This window comes from Rutidosis leptorrhynchoides, chromosome 3 (assembly GCF_046630445.1).
Source record: "Rutidosis leptorrhynchoides isolate AG116_Rl617_1_P2 chromosome 3, CSIRO_AGI_Rlap_v1, whole genome shotgun sequence".
Lineage (NCBI taxonomy): Eukaryota > Viridiplantae > Streptophyta > Magnoliopsida > Asterales > Asteraceae > Rutidosis > Rutidosis leptorrhynchoides.
Genome location: NC_092335.1, coordinates 6431630 through 6457501, shown reverse-complemented (window position 1 = coordinate 6457501; position 25872 = coordinate 6431630).

The following is a 25872-nucleotide window of genomic DNA, read 5'->3' as shown; positions in this document are numbered from 1 at the left end:
TCATCTTCTTCTTCAGCTGAATAGAACAACGCAGGTGCAACAATAGCTTTGTTGGTGTTAACGGTGGTGGTTTCGAAGGGATACAGGAAAAAGAAAAAAAATATCGAATTGGGTGATGGTTTGGTGATGGAGATGGTTCAATGGTGGCGGTGGCATGGGTTGTGATGGTGCGATGTAAAACAGAAAGATTATAGCAGGTTAGTGATGGTTTCATGGGTCGAACAATTAGAAAGCGACCATCAAAAAGTAACAGTTATCGAATATTAAAAACTAGAGCAAATGGGTTTTGGTTTTGATAACAAATAGAAATAGAAAGTTGCAGTAATTATATATACTTCAAATAGTAAATCATAGCAGCAAAAAAGCAGGTTTCGTGAGCTGAACCGAAACAGTTTGCAGCACATTACGATGGCGGTTTAAGGTGACAGAAAAACATAAACATATCAGCATAACAGTGATTCGTTTATGGTGTATGTTCAAGGTTGAGGATGGTGGTTTAGGGTGATCGAATAGTAGTAGTATCAAGTTAATTGAAGTGGGTTTTCAACTTACAACAGCGAATAAGCAATACAAACGGCGGGTAGCAGTCTGGTGGTTAGTGGGGGTTGTGAGCTGGCAGTTTGTGGTGATTTTCGAACAAACAAAAGTGGAAACAAGTTGATAGTAGCAGGTGGGTTACGAACGAAGACAGGAACACACCAAAGTAGGAACGAGTTGTAGTTTGATGATGGTTTTGTTTGATGATGGTGGCGTTCTTTGGTGTTTAAAAGGAAAGAAAAGAAACAAAATAGAAAATGGTAGTGGGTGTAAATTGAACGATAGTAAGAATAAGTGGGGGTTATGGTGTTTTGTTTTAGTTGAATATTAGATCATGATGGTTGTTATCCGTAGTAGAAGCATATAGGGCAGTGTTGGTTTAGTGACCGGAATAGTAGAAGGTTTATCTAGCAACAAGAAGGTAGTAGGTTGTGGTGATGATGCTTGGTGACCGATAATGATGAAGGTGATGAAGATGGTGGTATTTTGTGATTGCTTTAGTGATGGACAGAAACAAGATAATAGTTGGGAATCATGCTTGAATAGCAGAGTTCTGAAAATAAAGTAATATAAGTAGTAGCAATATGAAAAAGATGATGAGTTGTGATGTATTTGGGCGTTGCAGAGGACCAACACTAATGTGGTTATGGATGGGATATAAAAGCAACATACATGTATATAAATAATAAGTGTAATGATGCAAGAACAACAATTACAATAAACCTCCACTAATTATTATATTATTATAATAATAATTCATGTTAACAACGTGTAAGGAAAAAGAAAAAATATCATCCACCTTCTTTTGTCAATTTCTACTGACAGTTTTCACGGAATGCTAAATCGCGCTCCGTTGTTAATTCAGTGGCGGATAAAAATGTTTCGAAAAAATCCCAAATTTTTACAGTAATTATATTTTTTTACTTTAGTAATTATGGTATAAAATTTGGTCACTAATTATTAAATAAAAAATAACTCGGTTGTCCGCGTTCGATCCTGGGTAAAATATAAAAAGTGTTGAAATTTAATAATTAGCTTCTAAATATATTTTTAATAAGCCTAAAATTTATATAACTCATTTTTGGATCACCGTTTATTTTAAAATTACATAAGTTCGTTTTTAACTTGATAAATAACTATCAAGATGACAAACGAGTGCTACGAGCGTTTATTAAATAAATTGTAAATCATATATATTCAATATACTTTATATATATATATATATATATATATATATATATATATATATATATATATATATATATATATATATATATATATATATATATATATATATATATAGTATATTGAATATAGTAATATCATATATTATTTTATTTACACAAATGAATTAAATCATATATATATATATTTAAATATATATGTATTTATTTACAGATAGTGGTTCATGAATCGTCGGGAATAGTCGAAGGTCAAATGAATATATGAAACAGTTCAAAATTTTTGAGACTCAACCTAACAGACTTTGCATATCATGTCAAAAATATTAAATCGTATCGAGAGTTTGGTTTAAAATTAGTCGAAATTTTCAGGGTCGTCACAGTACCTACCCGTTAAAGAAATTTCGTCCCCGAAATTTGATAGAGATTGTCATGGTTGACAATAAGTATGTTTTCATGACGAATATGAGTTGATAAATAGAGTTTTATCATTCTTGAGTAATATGAATGAAACAATTCGATTACTCAAAACGTACGAGTGAAGCTATCACAAAAGAGTGAAATGAGGAAAATAAGATTCGTCTTAACTTTAAGTAAAACGATTAAGACATCTCGGATTCGTAGGGTTAAATCTTTGAATTTTGAATGATCATGGCTAACGTTCTAAGAATGAACTGGTAATAGCATGATCTAACTTGTTAAATCACCAGAGAATTTGGAAAAGATAGAACTATCAAGATAATATGTTCTTGATTTGTTTAGAGATTAGGTAAAATGTAAGAGTCGTGTAACACGGTACATGATGACGTTATAATCTGTGAATCATCACGTTCTATTAGAAACTCAGCATGACTTACTGTAATATAATCACGTTGATCAAGTGTCATTATATTATGCTAACTCATGCATCAATTTCTAACACTACTTCAAAATCATTCATAATTCAAACTCTAATTTTTTAGAGATTTAGAAACTAAAACAGTTTTCTTTTATGATATACCACAGATAGCGCGGAGAGATAATTAATATCGAACAAGAATATTTATGAAGATATCTTCAGAAATATTGAGGATATTTATAATGAAAGATACGATGATATCTTAGAATTTCTAATATCAATGGATGATGAAGAAATTCATTCACAATGATTTAGAGCAATTAAGGAGTAAGGTATTCGCTAAAAATTTCATCAGAAACAGAATCATTAGGATTCTTTAAATACAGAGTTTGGTCCTTGTATTTGTCCTTGGTCTCCTTCATGGTTTGCTTAATCCGTTTTCCAGTTCCAACATTTCCGTGCTTTGCCAACATACTATTCTTTATCATTAAACTTTCGACTGTTAAGATTGTTTACAGTTTTTGCTACTTCATTCAGCTGTTTTAGAATTCAGGGTATTGATTTGTAGACTGGGTGCTTTTTAGAATTTTAGAATGGAAGATCATAATTCTAAAAGACAAATGTTATATGTATACATATAACTATTGATGTAGAAACGTTGCAAGATTCAAAGTACTGATTGCTGATTCCCGGTAATTGGTATGGAAATTCTCGTTACAAGGTGCATATGAGTATATGATAGGGTTTCGATAAAGATAACGATTTTTTGGAAAGTTAAAGATCAACAAAATTGTTGGTAAGTTTACTGCTAATGTGGTGGGATATAAACGGTTCCCCGATAACAATGACATATAGGGCAACGTATGTAGTGACCCGAACTTTTCCATGTTTATATATATTAATTGAGATTGATATTTACATGATTAAATGTTTCCAACATGTTAAGCAATCAAACTTGTTAAGGCTTGATTAATTGAAATATGTTTCATATAGACAATTGACCACCCAAGTTGACCGGCGATTCACGAACGTTAAAACTTGTATAAACGACATGACGATATATATATGGATATACATATGGTTAACATGAGATTATGATAAGTAAGTATCTCCATAAGTATATTAACAATGAGTTATATACATATAAACAAGACTACTAACTTAAGGATTTCGAAACGAGACATATATGTAACGATTATCGTTGTAACGACATTTAAATGTATATATATCATATTAAGATATATTAATATATCATAATATCATGATAATATAATAAGTTAACATCTCATTAGATATAATAAACAATGGGTTAACAACATTAATTGAGATCGTTAACTTAAAGGTTTCAAAACAACACTTACATGTAACGACTAACGATGACTTAACGACTCAGTTAAAATGTATATACATGTAGTGTATTTAGATGTATTAAAATACTTTTGGAAGACTTCAAGACATATATCAAAACACTCATACTTAACGAAAATGGTTACAGTTACTTTTCCATTCTTTTCTTTCATCAAGAATTCTAGTCGTATTCTTACCCGTATTATACACAGCTTCAAAACGTACTTACTATGAGTATATACCAATAGGAACTAGCATGGGATTCCACTCTTGATTATGTCATGTATGACTAATCAATTTTAACTTCTACCATGAGCTAGTCAACTAACTAGAACTCCTTTTAACCCCACTCACCACTCACCAATTACCACTCATCATTCACTCCATTTCACTTCCAATTCTCTTTCTAATTCTCTCTCAACACACACACACTATTATGAACGTATTTTTCCAGTAGTTAGTCATCATCTTCATCAAAAATCACTTCAAGAATCAAGCTATAATCATCATAGGAAGAACACTTCAAAAATCCCTTCAAGTTTACTAATTTACTTCCAAGCTTTCTAATCCATTCCAAGTAATCATCTAAGATCAAGAAACCTTTGTTATATACAGTAGGTTATCTTTCTTATTCGAGGTAATATTTATATTCAAACTTTGATTCAATTTCTATAACTATAAACTATCTTAATTCGAGTAAAAATCTTACTTGAACTTGTTTTTGTGTCATGATCCTACTTCAAGAACTTTCAAGCCATCCAAGATCCTTTGAAGCTAGATCATTTCTTGTCACTTCCAGTAGGTTTACCTACTAAACTTGAGGTAGTAATGATGTTCATAACATCATTCGATTCATATATATAAAACTATCTTATTCGAAGGTTTAAACTCGTAATCACTAGAACATAGTTTAGTTAATTCTAAACTTGTTCGCAAACAAAAGTTAATTCTTCTAACTTGACTTTTAAAATTAACTACACACATGTTCTATATCTATATGATATGCTAACTTAATGATTTAAAATATGGAAACACGAAAAACACCGTAAAACCGGATTTACGCCGTCGTAGTAACACCGCGGGCTGTTTTGGGTTAGTTAATTAAAAACTATGATAAACTTTTATTTAAAAGTTGTTATTATGAGAAAATGATTTTTATTATGAACATGAAACTATATCCAAAAATTATGGTTAAACTCAAAGTGGAAGTATGTTTTCTAAAATAGTCATCTAGACGTCGTTCTTTCGACTGAAATGACTACCTTTACAAAAACGACTTGTAACTTATTTTTCTGACTATAAACCTATACTTTTTCTGTTTAGATTCATAAAATAGAGTTCAATATGAAATCATAGCAATTTGATTCACTCAAAACGGATTTAAAATGAAGAAGTTATGGGTAAAACAAGATTGGATAATTTTTCTCATTTTAGCTACGTGAAAATTGGTAACAAATCTATTCCAACCATAACTTAATCCACTTGTATTGTATATTATGTAATCTTGAGATACCATAGACACGTATACAATGTTTCGACCTATCATGTCGACACATCTATATATATTTCGGAACAACCATAGACACTCTATATGTGAATGTTGGAGTTAGCTATACAGGGTTGGGGTTGATTCCAAAATATATATAGTTTGAGTTGTGATCAATACTGAGATACGTATACACTGGGTCGTGGATTGATTCAAGATAATATTTATCGATTTATTTCTGTACATCTAACTGTGGACAACTAGTTGTAGGTTACTAACGAGGACAGCTGACTTAATAAACTTAAAACATCAAAATATATTAAAAGTGTTGTAAATATATTTTAAACATACTTTGATATATATGTATATATTGTTATAGGTTCGTGAATCAACCAGTGGCCAAGTCTTACTTCCCGACGAAGTAAAAATATGTGAAAGTGAGTTATAGTCCCACTTTTAAAATCTAATATTTTTGGGATGAGAATACATGCAGGTTTTATAAATGATTTACAAAATAGACACAAGTACGTGAAACTACATTCTATGGTTGAATTATCAAAATCGAATATGCCCCTTTTTATTAAGTCTGGTAATCTAAGAATTAGGGAACAGACACCCTAATTGACGCGAATCCTAAAGATAGATCTATTGGGCCTAAAAAACCCTATCCAAAGTACCGGATGCTTTAGTACTTCGAAATTTATATCACATCCGAAGGGTGTCCCAGAATGATGGGGATATTCTTATATATGCATCTTGTTAATGTCGGTTACCAGGTGTTCACCATATGAATGATTTTTATCTCTATGTATGGGATGTGTATTGAAATATGAAATCTTGTGGTCTATTGTTACAATTTGATATATATAGGTTAAACCTATAACTCACCAACATTTTTGTTGACGTTTAAAGCATGTTTATTCTCAGGTGAATATTAAGAGCTTCCGCTGTTGCATACTAAAATAAGGACAAGATTTGGAGTCCATGTTTGTATGATATTGTGTAAAAACTGCATTCAAGAAACTGATTTCGATGTAACATATTTGTATTGTAAACCATTATGTAATGGTCGTGTGTAAACAGGATATTTTAGATTATCATTATTTGATAATCTACGTAAAGGTTTTTAAACCTTTATTTATGAAATAAAGGTTATGGTTTGTTTTAAAAATGAATGCAGTCTTTGAAAAACGTCTCATATAGAGGTCAAAACCTCGCAACGAAATCAATTAATATGGAACGTTTTTAATCAATAAGAACGGGACATTTCAGTTGGTATCAGAGCGTTGGTCTTAGAGAACCAGAAAATTTGCATTAGTGTGTCTTATCGAGTTTGTTAGGATGCATTAGTGAGTCTGGACTTCGACCGTATTTTCTTTAAAAATGATTGCTTAACATTTTTGTTGGAAACTATATATTTTTAACATATGAATATTATGTGATATATTAAGCTCTTAACGTGTTTGATATTATGTGATAGATGTCTACCTCTAGAACAAGTCCCATTGACTCACCTAATAATAATGAAGAGTCAAATGTAAATTGGAATGATTCGTGGACTGATTCACAAGTTCCCGAAGAGGAACCGGAAGAAGAGTCGGAACCGGAAGAAGAATCGGAACCGGAAGAAGAATCGGAACCGGAAGAAGAAATAGAACCGGTGGTGGAAATAATAAAACGGTTAAGTAAAAGAGAATCCTCAACCAACTGACCAAGGTTAATTATGGTCAATGGTGTTTCCGCCAAGGAAGCAAAATATTGGGAGGATTACCAATTCTCCGATGAATCGGATTCTGACGAGAATTCCGATGATATTATAGAAATTATCCCAACTGAATTTAAAAAGGCAAAAGAAAATAATAAGGAAAAGGGCATAAAAATAGAGAAATCTAATTCCAACCCCGATGAACTTTATATGTATCGTCAACCCCCGAAGTCCTTAAGTTGTAACAATGACCCGGGAACCTCTAAACCACCAGGTTTTTCTAAACCAATGTGGACAACGACGGCTCGTATTAGGGGAACATGATATATCCCTAGAAACTTGGCAAAACGAACCAAAACCGAACAAGAAGAAACGAGCGAGTCGGAATAAGATAGTTGTATTCGTGTGGTGTAATATATGTAATATAGTGTGCTTATGCTTTATGATATATGTAAAAATTGCTTGTATTAATAAGTATTTTTTTTATGAATCTAACTCTTGTCTATTTTACAGTATAAAAACGCAAAATGGATAGACAACCCAATATTTTAAGAGACCTACCCGGAGACATGATTGATGAAATCTTGTCTAGAGTCGGTCAGAATTCCTCGGCACAACTATTTAAGGCGAGATCAGTTTGTAAGACATTCGAAGAACGTTCCAAGAATACCTTGGTTTATAAAAGGCTTTCGTTCGAAAGATGGGGGATATCACATTGGGAAATCCATAAGTTACGATGTGTTTACTTTGACGCATATATTGCGGGGAACCCAAATGCTATTTTACGCAATGGGTTAAGAAATTATTTTGACTCAATATATCCGAATATTGGACTTCGTGATTTAGAAAAAGCGGCTAACATGCAACATAAAGAAGCATGTTATGCTTACGGATTAGTAATGTTCGCTTCTCACCAAAGTGAGAACAAGAACATCGGGCTACAACTGTTAAACAAAACGTTCCCACAAGTGACGGAGTCTGTAATTGGGGTAAGAAATGAGGTTTTTAGATTGTTACGGGACTGTTGGACATTACGTAACCCTCGTCCCTTTGACGACGTTACAACACGCTGTCTTATCAACGGCCATAACGGTTATGTTCCACAAGACCAAGGATGGGAAGTAGTCCTAGTAAAACCAGAATGCATGACTTGTTTCTGGACGTATGAATTACGTGTCTTTATTGCCTTTGCTGAACGACTTGTGTACTAGCTAGAATTATCTTCACAACCATCTTGTATCAAATTTATTGTGTGCTATATTTCATGCTATATGTAAAATAAGCGGTATTGTAAGTTTGTAAAATATTGTGTAAAAGTTTGAACGCGAAATATTATTATAATCAGTTTTTCATATAGAATTGTAGTAGTTGAATTGTATATTAGCTACTAAGTATGAACTTAACGGGTAGGTACTACCCGAATTTAAACTTATAAAACGCTAATATGAAGAAAAAGCTTTTATAAATGAGTTCATATTATGCTACAAAATACTATTAACTACTCTTAATATTCTGTATGATTAACTTGTTCCATTTGACTATTTTGAAGGAAATGGCACCGACTACTCGACGCACCGTGAATATGAATGAAGAGGAATTCCGTACTTTTCTAGCTTCAAACATAGCCGCAGTACAGGCTGCGCTACATACCAACAATAACCTTGGATCTAGCAGTACAGGACATCGTGTAGGATGCACCTACAAAGAATTCACTGCCTGCAAACCTTTGGAATTTTATGGAACCGAAGGACCGATCGGATTGAAACGGTGGACCGAGAAGGTCGAATCGGTGTTTGCCATAAGTAAGTGTACTGAAGAGGACAAAGTGAAGTACGCTACGCATACCTTCACAGGTTCTGCGTTAACATGGTGGAATACCTATCTAGAGCAAGTGGGACAAGACGATGCGTACGCACTACCGTGGTCAGCATTCAAGCACTTGATGAACGAGAAGTACCGTCCCAGAACCGAGGTCAATAAGCTCAAGACAGAACTTAGAGGGTTACGAACCCAAGGATTTGATATTACCACGTACGAAAGACGATTCACAGAATTGTGCCTATTGTGTCCGGGAGCATTCGAAGATGAGGAAGAGAAGATCGACGCGTTTGTGAAGGGATTACCGGAAAGAATCCAAGAAGATATAATTTCACACGAGCCCGTCTCCATACAACAGGCATGTAGAATGGCTCACAAACTAGTGAACCAGATTGAAGAAAGAATTAAAGAACAGACTGCTGAAGAGGCCAATGTGAAGCAAGTCAAAAGAAAGTGGGAGGAAAACGGTGATAAGAATCACCAATACAACAACAACAGCAATTACAACAATAATCGCAACAATTATCCCAACAATCGCAACATCAATCGCAACTACAACAATCATCCCAACAACAATAATAACCGCAACAACAACAACAACAATCAGAAGCAGCTATGCCAAAGGTGTGAAAAGTATCACTCGGGGTTCTGCACCAAATTTTGCAACAAGTGTAAAAGAAATGGTCATAGCGCGGCGAAGTGTGAGGTCTACGGACCAGGGGTTAATAGAACGAAAGGAACAAATGGTGTCGGAACGAGTAATGGCGGAGCAAGTAGTGTCGGAGCAAGTTACGCCAATGTAGTTTGTTATAAATGTGGAAAACTGGGCCACATTATTAGAAATTGCCCAAACCAGGAGAACACGAATGGACAAGGCCGCGGAAGAGTTTTCAATATTAATGCGGCAGAGGCACAGGAAGACCCGGAGCTTGTTACGGGTACGTTTCTTATTGATAATAAATCTGCTTACGTTTTATTTGATTCGGGTGCGGATAGAAGCTATATGAGTAGAGATTTTTGTGCTAAATTAAGTTGTCCATTGACGCCTTTGGATAGTAAATTTTTACTCGAATTAGCAAATGGTAAATTAATTTCAGCAGATAATATATGTCGGAATCGAGAAATTAAACTGGTTAGCGAAACATTTAAGATTGATTTGATACCAGTAGAGTTAGGGAGTTTTGATGTGATAATCGGTATGGACTGGTTGAAAGAAGTGAAAGCAGAGATCGTTTGTTACAAAAATGCAATTCGCATTATACGAGAAAAAGGAAAACCCTTAATGGTGTACGGAGAAAAGTGCAACACGAAGCTACATCTTATTAGTAATTTGAAGGCATAAAAACTAATAAGAAAAGGTTGCTATGCTGTTCTAGCACACGTCGAGAAAGTACAAACTGAAGAAAAGAGCATCAATGATGTTCCCATTGCAAAAGAATTTCCTGATGTATTTCCGAAAGAATTACCGGGATTACCCCCACAGCGATCCGTTGAATTTCAAATAGATCTTGTACCAGGAGCTGCACCAATAGCTCGTGCTCCTTACAGACTCGCACCCAGCGAGATGAAAGAACTGCAAAGCCAATTACAAGAACTTTTAGAGCGTGGTTTCATTCGACCAAGCACATCACCGTGGGGAGCTCCTGTTTTGTTTGTCAAGAAGAAAGATGGTACATTCAGGTTGTGTATCGACTACTGAGAGTTGAACAAACTTACCATCAAGAACCGCTACCCACTACCAAGAATCGACGACTTATTTGATCAACTACAAGGCTCGTCTATTTATTCAAAGATTGACTTACGTTCCGGGTATCATCAAATGCGGGTGAAAGAAGATGATATTCCAAAGACTGCTTTCAGAACACGTTACGGTCAATACGAGTTTATGGTTATGCCGTTTGGTTTAACTAATGCACCAGCTGTGTTCATGGACCTTATGAACCGAGTGTGTGGACCATACCTTGACAAGTTTGTCATTGTTTTCATTGATGACATACTTATTTACTCAAAGAATGACCAAGAACACGATGAACATTTGAGAAAGGTGTTAGAAGTATTGAGGAAGGAAGAATTGTACGCTAAGTTTTCAAAGTGTGCATTTTGGTTGGAAGAAGTTCAATTCCTCGGTCACATAGTGAACAAAGAAGGTATTAAGGTGGATCCGGCAAAGATAGAAACTGTTGAAAAGTGGGAAACCCCGAAAACTCCGAAACACATACGCCAGTTTTTAGGACTAGCTGGTTACTACAGAAGGTTCATCCAAGACTTTTCCAGAATAGCAAAACCCTTGACTGCATTAACGCATAAAGGGAAGAAATTTGAATGGAATAATGAACAAGAGAAAGCGTTTCAGTTATTGAAGAAAAAGCTAACTACGGCACCTATATTGTCATTGCCTGAAGGGAATGATGATTTTGTGATTTATTGTGACGCATCAAAGCAAGGTCTCGGTTGTGTATTAATGCAACGAACGAAGTTGATTGCTTATGCGTCTAGACAATTGAAGATTCACGAACAAAATTATACGACGCATGATTTGGAATTAGGCGCGGTTGTTTTTGCATTAAAGACTTGGAGGCACTACATATATGGGGTCAAAAGTATTATATATACCGACCAGAAAAGTCTTCAACACATATTTAATCAGAAATAACTGAATATGAGGCAGCGTAGGTGGATTGAATTGTTGAATGATTACGACTTTGAGATTCGTTACCACCCGGGAAAGGCAAATGTGGTAGCCGATGCCTTGAGCAGGAAGGACAGAGAACCCATTCGAGTAAAATCTATGAATATAATGATTCATAATAACCTTACTACTCAAATAAAGGAGGCGCAACAAGGAGTTTTAAAAGAGGGAAATTTAAAGGATGAAATACCCAAGGGATCGGAGAAGCATCTTAATATTCGGGAAGACGGAACCCGGTATAGGGCTGAAAGGATTTGGGCACCAAAATTTGGAGATATGAGAGAAATGGTACTTAGAGAAGCTCATAAAACCAGATACTCAATACATCCTGGAACAGGGAAGATGTACAAGGATCTCAAGAAACATTTTTGGTGGCCGGGTATGAAAGCCGATGTTGCTAAATATGTAGGAGAATGTTTGACGTGTTCTAAGGTCAAAGCTGAGCATCAGAAACCATCAGGTCTACTTCAACAACCCGAAATCCCGGAATGGAAATGGGAAAACATTACCATGGATTTCATCACTAAATTGCCAAGGACTGCAAGTGGTTTTGATACTATTTGGGTAATAGTTGATCGTCTCACCAAATCAGTACATTTCCTGCCAATAAGAGAAGATGACAAGATGGAGAAGTTAGCACGACAGTATTTGAAGGAAGTCGTCCCCAGACATGGAATACCAATCTCTATTATCTCTGATAGGGATGGCAGATTTATTTCAAGATTCTGGCAGACATTACAGCAAGCATTAGGAACTTGTCTAGACATGAGTACTGCCTATCATCCACAAACTGATGGGCAGAGCGAAAGTACGATACAAACGCTTGAAGACATGCTACGAGCATGTGTTATTGATTTCGGAAACAGTTGGGATCGACATCTACCATTAGCAGAATTTTCCTACAACAACAGCTACCATTCAAGCATTGAGATGGCGCCGTTTGAAGCACTTTATGGTTGAAAGTGCAGGTCTCCGATTTGTTGGAGTGAAGTGGGGGATAGACAGATTACGGGTCCGGAGATTATACAAGAAACTACCGAGAAGATCATCCAAATTCAACAACGGTTGAAAACCGCCCAAAGTCGACAAAAGAGCTACGCTGACATTAAAAGAAAAGATATAGAATTTGAAATTGGAGAGATGGTCATGCTTAAAGTTGCACCTTGGAAAGGCGTTGTTCGATTTGGTAAATGAGGGAAATTAAATCCAAGGTATATTGGACCATTCAAGATTATTGATCGTGTCGGACCAGTAGCTTACCGACTTGAGTTACCTCAACAACTCGCGGCTGTACATAACACTTTCCACGTCTCGAATTTGAAGAAATTTTTTGCTAAAGAAGATCTCACTATTCCGTTAGATGAAATCCAAATCAACAAAAAACTTCAATTCATCGAAGAACCCGTCGAAATAATGGATCGTGAGGTTAAAAGACTTAAGCAAAACAAGATACCAATTGTTAAGGTTCGATGGAATGCTCGTAGAGGACCCGAGTTCACCTGGGAGCGTGAAGATCAGATGAAGAAGAAATACCCGCATCTATTTCCAGAAGATTCGTCAACACCTTCAACAGCTTAAAATTTCGGGACGAAATTTATTTAACGGGTAGGTACTGTAGTGACCCGAACTTTTCCATGTTTATATATATTAATTGAGATTGATATTTACATGATTAAATATTTCCAACATGTTAAGCAATCAAACTTGTTAAGGCTTGATTAATTGAAATATGTTTCATATAGACAATTGACCACCCAAGTTGACCGGCGATTCACGAACGTTAAAACTTGTATAAACGACATGACGATATATATATGGATATACATATGGTTAACATGAGATTATGATAAGTAAGTATCTCCATAAGTATATTAACAATGAGTTATATACATATAAACAAGACTACTAACTTAAGGATTTCGAAACGAGACATATATGTAACGATTATCGTTGTAACGACATTTAAATGTATATATATCATATTAAGATATATTAATATATCATAATATCATGATAATATAATAATTTAACATCTCATTAGATATAATAAACAATGGGTTAACAACATTAATTGAGATCGTTAACTTAAAGGTTTCAAAACAACACTTACATGTAACGACTAACGATGACTTAACGACTCAGTTAAAATGTATATACATGTAGTGTATTTAGATGTATTAAAATACTTTTGGAAGACTTTAAGACATATATCAAAACACTCATACTTAACGAAAATGGTTACAGTTACTTTTCCATTCTTTTCTTTCATCAAGAATTCTAGTCGTATTCTTACCTGTATTATACACAGCTTCAAAACGTACTTACTATGAGTATATACCAATAGGAACTAGCATGGGATTCCACTCTTGATTATGTCATGTATGACTAATCAATTTTAACTTCTACCATGAGCTAGTCAACTAACTAGAACTCCTTTTAACCCCACTCACCACTCACCAATTACCACTCATCATTCACTCCATTTCACTTCCAATTCTCTTTCTAATTCTCTCTCAACACACACACACACTATTATGAACGTATTTTTCCAGTAGTTAATCATCATGTTCATCAAAAATCACTTCAAGAATCAAGCTATAATCATCATAGGAAGAACACTTCAAGAACACTTCAAAAATCCCTTCAAGTTTACTAATTTACTTCCAAGCTTTCTAATCCATTCCAAGTAATCATCTAAGATCAAGAAACCTTTGTTATATACAGTAGGTTATCTTTCTTATTCAAGGTAATATTCATATTCAAACTTTGATTCAATTTCTATAACTATAAACTATCTTAATTCGAGTAAAAATCTTACTTGAACTTGTTTTTGTGTCATGATCCTACTTCAAGAACTTTCAAGCCATCCAAGATCCTTTGAAGGTAGATCATTTCTTGTCACTTCCAGTAGGTTTACCTACTAAACTTGAGGTAGTAATGATGTTCATAACATCATTCGATTCATATATATAAAACTATCTTATTCGAAGGTTTAAACTCGTAATCACTAGAACATAGTTTAGTTAATTCTAAACTTGTTCGCAAACAAAAGTTAATCCTTCTAACTTGACTTTTAAAATTAACTACACACACGTTATATATCTATATGATATGCTAACTTAATGATTTAAAACATGGAAACACAAAAAACACCGTAAAACCGGATTTACGCCGTCGTAGTAACACCGCGGGCTGTTTTGGGTTAGTTAATTAAAAACTATGATAAACTTTGATTTAAAAGTTGTTATTATGAGAAAATGATTTTTATTATGAACATGAAACTATATCCAAAAATTATGGTTAAACTCAAAGTGGAAGTATGTTTTCTAAAATGGTCATCTAGACGTCGTTCTTTCGACTGAAATGACTACCTTTACAAAAATGACTTGTAACTTATTTTTCCGACTATAAACCTATACTTTTTCTGTTTAGATTCATAAAATATAGTTCAATATAAAACCATATCAATTTGATTCACTCAAAACGGATTTAAAATGAAGAAGTTATGGGTAAAACAAGATTGGATAATTTTTCTCATTTTAGCTACGTGAAAATTGGTAACAAATCTATTCCAACCATAACTTAATCCACTTGTATTGTATATTATGTAATCTTGAGATACCATAGACACGTATACAATGTTTCGACCTATCATGTCGACACATCTATATATATTTCGGAACAACCATAGACACTCTATATGTGAATGTTGGAGTTAGCTATACAGGGTTGGGGTTGATTCCAAAATATATATAGTTTGAGTTGTGATCAATACTGAGATACGTATACACTGGGTCGTGGATTGATTCAAGATAATATTTATCGATTTATTTCTGTACATCTAACTGTGGACAACTAGTTGTATGTTACTAACGAGGACAGCTGACTTAATAAACTTAAAACATCAAAATATATTAAAAGTGTTGTAAATATATTTTAAACATACTTTGATATATATGTATATATTGTTATAGGTTCGTGAATCAACCAGTGGCCAAGTCTTACTTCCCGACGAAGTAAAAATATGTGAAAGTGAGTTATAGTCCCACTTTTAAAATCTAATATTTTTGGGATGAGAATACATGCAGGTTTTATAAATGATTTACAAAATAGACACAAGTACGTGAAACTACATTCTATGGTTGAATTATCAAAATCGAATATGCCCCTTTTTATTAAGTCTGGTAATCTAAGAATTAGGAAACAGACACCCTAATTGACGCGAATCCTAAAGATAGATCTATTGGTCCTAACAAACCCCATCCAAAGTACCGGATGCTTTAGTACTTCGAAATTTATATCACATCCGAAGGGTGTCCCGGAATGATGGGGATATTCTTATATATGCATCTTGTTAATGTCGGTTACCAGGTGTTCACCATATGAATGATTTTTATCTCTATGTATGGGATGTGTATTGAAATATGAAATCTTGTGGTCTATTGTTACAATTTGATATATATAGGTTAAACCTATAACTCACCAACATTTTTGTTGACGTTTAAAGCATGTTTATTCTCAGGTGAATATTAAGAGCTCCCGCTGTTGCATACTAAAATAAGGACAAGATTTGGAGTCCATGTTTGTATGATATTGTGTAAAAACTGCATTCAAGAAACTGATTTCGATGTAACATATTTGTATTGTAAACCATTATGTAATGGTCGTGTGTAAACAGGATATTTTAGATTATCATTATTTGATAATCTACGTAAAGCTTTTTAAACCTTTATTTATGAAATAAAGGTTATGGTTTGTTTTAAAAATGAATGCAGTCTTTGAAAAACGTCTCATATAGAGGTCAAAACCTCGCAACGAAATCAATTAATATGGAACGTTTTTAATCAATAAGAACGGGACATTTCAACGTACATATCAAGGTTATAATAAAGTTGTTTCGAACGAAAAGTTGAAGTTGACTTGCTGGAGCTGTGACAAAACTGGCTATCTCGAACAGGAGTTGCAAAGTTATTTTCGGTAATAATAACGCTAAAGGAATTAGCACAGCTATGTGTTAAACGTTTACTCAGGTTTCAAGAGTTTTTCAGGTGCATAACTATATGCATAAATCTTTCCTTCCGTAGAAGAAGTGCGGTTGGTTAATCCTCTCGATTGAGGTGTTGTCAAGATCATGAAAGGTTTGAACGCAGATTGTAATCGTCAAGATACAAATGAGGTTTAAGATGAAATCAAGTGGCAAACTTGAAGAATTGTTTAGTTTCATATGTTATAATCAATATTTTAATTCATTTTAATTGTCCAATGTTAGTAGTCCACAGTTAGTAGTTCAATAATTCATATATAGTTTAATATATAATATTCTAATTAATTAATACGTATAGTGACCCATTGTATACATGTCTCAGACTCGATCACAACTCAAAGTATATATATTATTTTAGAATCAACCTCGACCCTTTATATGCTAACTTGAGCATTACCGCGATATAGAGTGACTTACGGTTATTCCAAATAATATATATAGATGACGTCGATATGATATGTCAAAACATTGTATACGTGTCCCGATTTATCCGACGATATTTAAAGTGCGTAAAATAAATAACAGAAATTAGATGACGATAAATAAAATTGCGAGAATTAAAATTGCGATAATTCAAATGTAATAAGGAATTAACAGTTAGCTAGGATTTTGTTAGCGTGGATTTTTAACAAAATTTCTCATAGTTAATTTAACTGTTTCTAACAAATTTTATTTTTGTCCAATGTATTCTTCATTATGCCACTTGTTGGATTCTGATTTGTCAAAATCCAAATATGAAATTGAATGAAAATGGTTATTCTGTGGTGAACGGATTCGTATATCTGTGGATGTAAGTAGGATAGTAAATGACTGTTGAATCAGATTCGAAGAATGTACAGTGTAACTTATTAATGTGAAATCTAAATATTCCTCGAGTATTACCTACCCGTTAAAATATTTTCACCATTAACAGTTTATACAAAAGAATTTTTTTATTACAATCTTTATGAAAACATATATACATATATATTTTCTTCAGATGTAATCATGGATTTAATGAGTCAATATGATATTAAACTCATTTGATTTACCGTTAGAACAAGAATATATAATCTCTAAAACATTATAGGTTACATAATCGCCATGTCGAACGAAGATAAATGATGTAGAACATCATGTAGAACGATGATTATGCTCGAGGTACAGATTGTGACGTTGAGGCGTGTTTTGTTGTGGTTTGTGTTGTTGCTGGTGGTACTGTTGATGCCGGTGCACTGCTGGTGCTTGTAAGTTGTGTATCGTACTCTCCAAAGCTACGACTCGAGCACGAATTTTGTTGACTTCTTCTATTACTCCAGGATGGTTGACGGTTGAAACGAGCAGACGAATAAGGTTTCGAATTTGAGATAATATATAATAATGGCGAGATATTCATGAAAAGATGGTGAAAATGGTGTTTCGGACTGGTTTGCAGGTAAGTGCTTCAGATTCTTCGCCAAGAGTGCAGGTTGGTGGGTGGAAAGGATCGCCTTCTTCTCGTCTAAATTGATTAAGTCGACTACGAACCCATCCCCAATTCATTCAGAATTGAAGATGACAATCCATTCGGGTTACACTGTTTTTGGTGCTCGAGTGAATATCCATATTTGAATAACTGTCGGAATAACTATCGGAATAGTTATCGGAATCCGAGGGACTCGAACTGGTTGAGAGATCCATCTCGTACGATCAGGGAATTGATTTTTGATATGAAATAGATTATAGGATTTAGATTGATATTCTTAAATACATATTTTCATATGTATATATATATATATAATACCAAAATCTCATACGTTACGGAGGATTCTTCGGAAGCTGTCAGGCAAAGTTTATGGTAATAGATACGCTAAGATATGAATTTGTCTATACACTATCGATGTAGTAAGTGCAGTAAGACGTGTCTAGACTTAAGAATGATAAGCAAGTAATTTTTGACAAGAATTGATAAGCAAAACGTTTTGACATGCAGACCATGTTCAAGTCCAGACTTATTAATGTATCCTAACAACTACTAGGTCGAAGTTCAGACTCATTAATGCATCCTAACAACTACCAGTTAGACACACTAATGCAAGACCTGTGTCACACCCCCAAATAAGGCCAGGGGTATTTGTGACCATTCATATCATAACACAGTTGTATAAACGAGAACGACTCTATATGAGACGTTTTGAATAAAACCTTTATTATTAAAACAGCGGAAGCATTAAGAGTGTTTACATCAAATCCAAACTGAAATAGTAAAAGTTTTAAAATGCAGAGTAAATGTAATGAAATGAAGACTCCATGCAGCAGCATTCAATTCATCAAGTAGCAGTCATATCAATCATCTTATTCGTCACCTGAGACAAAACATGCTTAAAGTGTCAACTAAAAAGGATGAGTGAAGTTCATATGTTTATATAATATGCATTAGACCACAAGATTTAGTTAAAGGTTGATTGATACCAAATATATCAATCTAAAAGTATTGCTGCAGTTTGTGATATCGCGACTAAACAAAAGTTACCCCATGACACCTTGTACAGTCAGTGTCGTTGAATCATTATTATGTAACCAAAGACCATAGGTCAAATGGTTAGAGACGTTACTATCAATAGACCTATTCACAATAATTAAGTTTGCCTTTTATGCGCAGCAATTAACGATATTACGGTGAGGATTTGCACGACAAAGCAAGACATCATAATAACATTTGAGTACTTGTGTCTAAACATAAAATAGTTATAAAGCAAGCATGTATCTCACCCTAAAACTTATAAACAGTTAAGTAAACAGTAAAAGTGGGGCTATGAAAATCACCTTAAAATAGCACAGCAAAGATTTCACTAGGAAGTAGCTGTAATTGAAGTAGATCGGAAATCTCAACCTAGAGATAGAATGTACGATCAGATGTTGTCTAATAGACATAATTATAGTAACTATACTAATGATAATGGTTTCTAAAAGAAATTCCATTTTCGTAAAGGTTACTATCTATGGAAAGTTTCCACTTTTAGTAACTTTCCAATTATAGAAAGTTCGGGTTATAATATTTAACAAGACGTTGTACGACTATCTCAAATCTCGTTGCTATTATACAAGTCACTTGAATGATCAGTTGTTACCGGGCGCCCAGGATTCTTGACCAGAATCTATGTCATGGCATTCGAAATCCACAAGCGGTTCCCATAAGGCAACAAGGACCACCCTAGGCCATATGTAGCGGTGAGATTCATATATTGTGCACGTTATCTTGATTATAACTTTCACATATTATAGGTGTATAAACTTTATTATATAACTAAGTTAATTATATATAGTTACTATTAGTATTACATAGCTATTAATAGTTTTATAATTATATACGCATTATTATTCAAGCTATAATTACTATCTTAATTTAGATTATTTAATATCTACAATATACTAATCATTATCTCATACACATATATATTCAATAATTCATTTTAATTACTTAACAATTATAAATCCGATTTCAAATAATTTTATAATATGTTTTCATACTTAATATTAATTGTAGAATAATTATAACATGGTATTTATTTTTATTTCAATTACATATAATTATAACATTATTTACATGTTTTGGTAAAAAAAAATTTACCGAAGTAAATATTAAAAAGGCAAAAAGAAAGAAAAGAATACTTACTTAGTAGTAATTCTTCAAAGAGAGAATGAGAGAAATTTTGGTGTGAGTTTGAATGAGAAATGAGGGGTATTTATACTTGAAAAAAATTAGGTAAAAAGAATAAAATAATTAAAAGAAAAAAATATTTTAATTCTTAATGGGATTTTAAAAATTAAAAGTATTAAATGTTAGGTCATGGAATCAACTACAAAATAAAATAATAAAAGTAGTTTTCCATTTGTATTAAAAAAAATAAAAAGCAAAAAGTATTTTATTTTTTTATTATTTTTTAAAGGATTTTTATTTATTTTTTTAAATTAAGAAAATGATTTAGTATATTTTTTTTCTAAAATATTTACTAACTTATTTTTATTTTTATTTTTTTTAATTAATAAATACAAATTTTTGTATAAAATATCAAATAATTTCCGTATTTTACATTTTTAATAAATAATTATGATTTATTTCGGTATTATATATATGTTAATTAAAAATTATGATTTTAATTTAATTATGATTATTACTTATGGTTTTTATTAGGTTTACAAATGTTATTACATTTTTTTATTTGTATTTATTATATTAAAAGTAATATAAAGTTTATATACTTAGATAAATTAAATTATGTCAAATTATATAAATTAATATTATATAAATTATTTAAGCGTACGTTGTTGACTAAAATTACTATTCGGTCAATGTTTAATTGTATATAACAACCCTTAAATAATTAATATATATAGTCAGGCAGAACACCCTAGGGCCAATTCAGTAAATTTAGAAGTCAAAAAGTGAGGGTTGTTATAGTACCTCCCCGTTAATAAAAACTTCGTCCCGAAGTTTTAGGTAGACTTCTCGGATGCATCAGCGGTTGAGAAGAGATGGGGATATTTCTGTTTCATTTGGTCTTCACGTTCCCAGGTATACTCGGGGCCACGTCGTGAATTTCAACGGATCTTAACAATATGTATAGTGCTTTGTTTCAAGCGTTTAGCAGATCGGTCCATGACTTCTTCGGGTTCCTTTATGAACTGCATTTTATCATCAATGAGAATGTCATCCAAAGGAATAACGAGAGTGTCATTAGCGAGACACTTTTTAAGATTAGAGATATGAAATACGTCGTGTACGCTGCTAAGTTCAGCAGTTAATTCTAATCGATAAGCTACGGGTCCGATCCTTTCAATAATCTTGAAGGGTCCAACAAAATGCGGACTTAGTTTGCTTCGTTTACCAAAACGAACGACACCTTTCCAAGGGGATACTTTCAACATGACTTTATCACCAACTTGGAATTCCAAATCTTTCCGACATTTATTAGCATAGCTCTTCTATCGGCTGCGGGCAGTTTCTATTCGTTTCTTAATCTGAACTTTCTTTTCGGTTGTCTCGTGTATGATTTCAGGACCGGTTAACTGTCTGTCCTCTAATTCATCCCAGCACAGTGGGGATCTACATTTTCATCCGTATAATGCCTCAAAAGGTGCAGCCTTAATACTTGAGTGGTAACTATTATTGTAAGAGAATTCAACCAAAGGCAAATGTCTATCCCAGCCTTTGCCGAAATCGATAACACAAGCGCGAAGCATATCTTCCAACGTTTGAATGGTTCGTTCACTTTGACCATCGATTTGCGAATAATAAGCAGTACTCATGTCGAGTTGAGTTCCAAGAGCAGTTTGTAAGGATTTCAGAATCTGGAAGTAAATCTACTGTCGCGATCGGATATGATTGATATAGGAATACCATGACAAGAGATAATTTCTTTGATATACAGTTGTGACAATCTCTCCATCTTGTTGGTTTTCTTGATCGGTAAGAAATGAGCAGATTTAGTAAGACGATCTACTATGACCCATATAGTATCATTGCCACTAGAAGTCTTGGGCAATTTAGTAATAAAGTCCATAGTTGTAGAGACCCGTCCTAATCCATCCGGATGAAGTCCATATCGATTATAAACGATTCACAACAGTTGATTACATCGCGAGGTACTTGACCTCTATATGATACATTTTACAAACATTGCATTCGTTTTTGAAAAGACAATCTTTCATTACATCGAAAGTTGATGGCATGCATACCATTTCATAATATATCTAACTATAATTGACTTAATAATAATCTTGATGAACTCAACGACTCGAATGCAACGTCTTTTAAAATATATCATGAATGACTCCAAGTAATATCTCTAAAATGAGCAAATGCACAGCGGAAGATTTCTTTCATACCTGAGAATAAACATGCTTTAAAGTGTCAACCAAAAGGTTGGTGAGTTCATTAGTTTATCATAATCATTCATTTTCATCATTTTAATAGACCACAAGAATTTCATTTCCAGTTCTCATAAATATACGTCCCATGCATAGAGACAAAAATCATTCATCTGGTGAACACCTGGTAACCGACATTAACAAGATGCATATAAGAATATCCCCTATCATTCCGGGAAATCCTTCGGACATGATAAAACAACATCGAAGTACTAAAGCATCCGGTACTTTGGATGGGGTTCGTTAGGCCCAATAGATCTATCTTTAGGATTCACATCAATTAGTAGATCGGTTTACTAATTCTTAGGTTACCAAGCAAAAGGGGCATATTCGGCTTTGATCATTCAACCATATAATGTAGTTTCGATTACTTGTGTCTATTTCGTAAAACATTTATAAAAATTTCGCATGTATTCTCAGCCCAAAAATATAAAGGGTAAAAAGGCAAATGAAACTCACAATACTGTATTTTATAGTAAAAATACATATGACGACATTGAACAATGCATGGTTGGCCTTGAATTCACGAACCTATATCAATTGTATATCTATTAAAACATATAATGAAAATCACATAATTTTCTTTATTAATTATATATTATTTATGTGTTTGTAGTTTATATAATTTATATTAAATTCCATTTAAAAATATATACTTATATTATATCTTAAGTTATATGTTTTATATATATTTAAAATGATTAGAATCTATACATTTAGTTATATTAATATATATATATATATATATATATATATATATATATATATATATATATATATATATATATATATATATATATATATATATATATATATAGTATTATATTAAAAATATCGACTTTGTTGTATGTAGGTATTTATATAAGAAATGTTAATATGTCTTATATATAGTTATATAGATTAGTAATATAATTGTAGTATATGTAATATGTAGGTTTTATGTACCAAATATCTATTTGTTAAGAATGATAGTTTTGATATTAATGATTCTACTAATAATAGTCCTACTAATAATAACTTTATTAATAACGATAATACTAATAATAAAAATGATAATGATAATAATGATAATACATATGTTAATAATGATTCTAATAATACTAATAAGTACATAATGATACTAATACTAATATTAATAATAATAATAATAATAATAATAATAATAATAATAATAATAGTTTGTGTTATTTTGATAATAATAATAATCTTAATCATAATAATAGTAATAATACATATATTAGTAATAATAATAATAATAAAAATTATAATTTTAGTAACAATAACATTAATAATAATAATAATAATAATAATAATAATAATAATAATAATAATAATAATAATAATAATAATAATAATTTTGGTAATGAAATCTACCTTCCAAAGCTTTTCAAAAAAAAAATGTCCCAAACAGGGTTCGAACCCAAGACCTCTCACTCACTCATCAACACCCTTAACCATTCCTTCATTTCAGTTTTTTTGATTTATAATACAAACCCAAATACTTATCTATTACATGTTTCAACCCACTTCATCTTCTTCACCAAAATCTACACAATCAAACAACTTCATTCTTAATAGTCAATCATCAAAATGGTTTTAGGACTTTTAAACAAACATGAAACAAAAAATAAAAGTGTTTTTGTAATTAAGAAAATTCAAAAAAGAAAAACTAAGAAAAAGCCTACTGCTGAAGCTCGTAGCTTCTAAAAAAATTAATGTTTTCAATTTTGAGTTCGTTTTGGACAATCTTTACAACATGAAATATGTTTCAAATCATTCCTAAAAACTACTGGAATCGTCAATTGAACTTAAAACATCAAAACAAGCTCTAATTTCTCGATGAACAAATTAGTTGACTTTTGACAAAATAACTTTGACTCGCAAATTCGAATTCGTTATTAAGAATTGGAACTTAAGATTTTACAAAAAGTTTAAGTAAATGATTCCTAACAACTCTACATTTTTAGTTTTTGAAATTTGTTTCGAATTCATGTTAGTGTATATCCCTGTGAAGAACTCAAGAACTCAAAATTTGATTTTTAGATTAAGAGTGTTATAGGTTATGATTACAACATGAATTTTGTTGCAAATCATTCCTATAATCTTTATGGATCATCAAATTAACTGGAGATATAAAAAAAACTCAAAATTGATTCAAGAACACTTAGTTGACTTTGAAAACCAAAACTTTGACTCTCAAATTAGAAATTAATAGAAAGAATTGAGGATTGAAAACTTACAGATAGTTTAGATAGACGATTCCTAACAAGACTGCATTATTACATTTTGAAAATTTGTTATAGATCAAAATATGGTGAAAAAGATGAATGTACAAAGTGTCGAGCTTATTTTCTGGGTTTCTTTTTGGTTTCTCTTATGATTTACAGAAATTAGTATATATAATCAGAGTATCATTGATCGATTAGCTGGATGGATATGGACGTATAACAAAATCAGACAGGAAACAAATTTAAACACAGTAATGATAGTTACATGTAACAAACTGGTACTCTTTTCTTTATTAATTTATATATATATATATATATATATATATATATATATATATATATATATATATATATATATATATATATATATATATATATATATATATATATATATATTAATAATAATTAAATAAATATACTAGTAATATTAATACTGATTATATAAAAATACTAATAATAATAATAGAGATACTAATAATAAAAATAGAAACACTAATATTAATAATGATGATATAAATAATAATTTTGTAAATATACTAGCATAAAAAAAATTATGATACTTATAACAATGATATTAATAATAATTATACAACATTAATATTCAATATTAATAAAAATTGAATATTAATAATACTACTTATAATAATATTAATTATAATAATAATATTACTACTTTTAATAACATAACAACTTATACATATCAAAATTCATATATATATATATATATATATATATATATATATATATATATATATATATATATATATATATATATACATATATATATATATATATACATATATATATATACATATATATATATATATACATATATATATATATATATATATATATATATATATATATATATATATATATATATATATATATATATATATTAGACATAATATTACCAATTATACAAACATTAATGTAACTATTAATAATAATAATAAAAGTAATGATCATAATATTAATATAATATTTATACTTTAACTTGTAATTACATATAATATATTATATAATAACTTTTATTGAACATTTATTATTATATAAATTTTATATATTATAACATACATACAATAATGATTATGTATAAAAATCATATAT